Raw genomic sequence first — 2,552 nt, 5'->3', positions numbered from 1 at the left:
GTGTGCAGAGGCGGGGAGCACGGAGGAGGAGGAGGAGGAGCACACTGTGTGCAGAGGCGGGGAGCACGGAGGAGGAGGAGGAGGAGCACACTGTGCACAGAGGCGGGGAGCACGGAGGAGGAGAAGGAGCACACTGTGTGCAGAGGTGGGGAGCACGGAGGAGGAGCACACTGTGTGCAGAGGAGGGGAGCACGGAGGAGGAGCACTGTGTGCAGAGGAGGGGAGCACGGGGAGGAGCACTGTGTGCAGAGGAGGGGAGCACGGAGGAGGAGGAGGAGGAGCACACTGTGCACAGAGGCGGGGAGCACGGAGGAGGAGGAGCACACTGTGTGCAGAGGGGGGGAGCACGGAGGAGGAGGAGGAGCACTGTGTGCAGAGGCGGGGAGCACGGAGGAGGAGCACACTGTGCACAGAGGCGGGGAGCACGGAGGAGGAGGAGGAGCACACTGTGTGCAGAGGAGGGGAGCACGGAGGAGGAGCACACTGTGTGCAGAGGCGGGGAGCACGGAGGAGGAGGAGGAGCACACTGTGCAGAGGCGGGGAACACGGAGGAGGAGCACACTGTGTGCAGAGGCGGGGAGCATGGAGGAGGAGGAGGAGCACACTGTGTGCAGAGGCGGGGAGCACGGAGGAGGAGGAGGAGCACACTGTGCGCAGAGGCGGGGAGCACGGAGGAGGAGGAGGAGCACACTGTGTGCAGAGGAGGGGAGCACAGAGGAGGAGCACACTGTGTGCAGAGGCGGGGAGCACGGAGGAGGAGGAGGAGGAGCACACTGTGTGCAGAGGCGGGGAGCACGGAGGAGGAGGAGCACACTGTGTGCAGAGGCGGGGAGCACGGAGGAGGAGGAGCACACTGCACAGAGGCGGGGAGCACGGAGGAGGAGGAGCACACTGTGTGCAGAGGAGGGGAGCACACTGTGTGCAGAGGCGGGGAGCATGGAGGAGGAGGAGCACACTGCGCAGAGGCAGGGAGCACGGAGGAGGAGGAGGAGCACACTGCGCAGAGGCGGGGAGCACGGAGGAGGAGGAGGAGGAGCACACTGCACAGAGGCGGGGAGCACGGAGGAGGAGGAGGAGGAGCACACTGTGTGCAGAGGCGGGGAGCACGGAGGAGGAGGAGGAGGAGCACATTCTGACCTAACCTTGCCCAGAGTCAGCTAATTTGAATACACTAGAAAGCTCAAAAAGTAAACAAAGAAAAACTAAACAACCCTGGAGTTTGAGTGGCTGGAATTTGTCTTTAAAGAGGAACGTGTTCTATTGGAGCATTTTAGGAAAACCTCGAGTGAAAACAGGCAGGTGTCTGCTTTCACCCCGCTCCTCACCCGCGCTCACCTGGCGACGGGACATCACGAGTCTAAGCCTGCTCACAGCCACGCTCACGGTCTCATTATTGCCTTACTTCGTAAAGGAAAGAACTATAAACACCCAGTTACGTGGTGGAGGGGTTTGTACACGCTAAGGAAACAGCTTGCCTTCAGGAAGAGACCAAGAAGGCCGAGGTGGCGCACCGCAGGCAGCAGGGCCCAGGCGGGGCTCCGGTGGGCCAGGCCCGGCCAGCCCCGACCCCACACTGCTCAAAGCCTTCGGTCACCCACGATTTCCACCTTCAAGCAGCGTTCCCTGTCCCACACTATCACTGGGGAAAGATGGCAAGCAGCCCCTCCTTCCCGGGAACCAGGAACCCAATTCCATCTTCACAGGGAAGAGAGGTAGCACAGCAGCCCCTGCCCCACGAGCGCTCCTCCCGGGCCCTGGCATAGCTCTGCGCACAGTAAGGCCAGCCTCGCGGCCTCGCGGCCAGGGTCCTGGCAGGCAGAGGTGTGGTGCCCGTGCGGGTCGAGGGTAGGGGCTGTTTGAGGAATTGAACACTTGGCGGCTGTGCAGGGCGCAGCCAAGCCGTGTGAGGCCCGTGGCAGGCAAGTCCTGCCTTCCTCTCGAGGGGGAGGGAGGCTGAGGGGGGATGTGCGCGGCCTTGTGGGGCCCCCGTGCACCTGGTGGGGGTCGCGTGGCCGGCCCCATGTGGGAGGGGAGAGGACGTGGAGGACACGGGCCTGTGTGACAGGAGTGGAGGGGGAGCACAGCAGCCCCGGCCCCCACACGGCCCACCCCAGGCCGGGCCGGCGGGGCAGCCCCTTGCGGCCGGGGCCCTGGGGCCTGGGGGGCCCGGCGTGCTCCCCAGGCGGGAGGGTCCCACGCGCCCTGTCCAGGCAGCCGACTCCTCAGCCCGCTCCTTCCACCCAGCACCCAGCCGCAGGGTCCCCAGCCCTCTGCGAGGACCCGGTCAGGCGGCACAGACTCATGCTGTCTGTGCTGCACCAACGCAGCACAGAGGAGCTAGAGACGTGCCTGTGGCCAGAGAAGGAAGACAGCGCGCCTGGGCCCTGAGCTCCTGCCCCGAGCTCTGACCGACAGCGCGCCTGGGCCCTGAGCTCCTGCCCAGAGCTCCGACCGACGGCGCGCCTGGGCCCTGAGCTCCTGCCCAGAGCTCCGACCGACGGCGCGCCTGGGCCCTGAGCTCCTGCCCCGAGCTCCGACCGATGGCGCGCCTG

The sequence above is a fragment of the Dipodomys ordii genome, unplaced genomic scaffold, assembly GCF_000151885.1.
Source record: "Dipodomys ordii isolate 6190 unplaced genomic scaffold, Dord_2.0 Scaffold153, whole genome shotgun sequence".
Lineage (NCBI taxonomy): Eukaryota > Metazoa > Chordata > Mammalia > Rodentia > Heteromyidae > Dipodomys > Dipodomys ordii.
The sequence above is the reverse complement of the archived record's forward strand: the minus strand, read 5'-3'. Positions refer to the sequence as shown.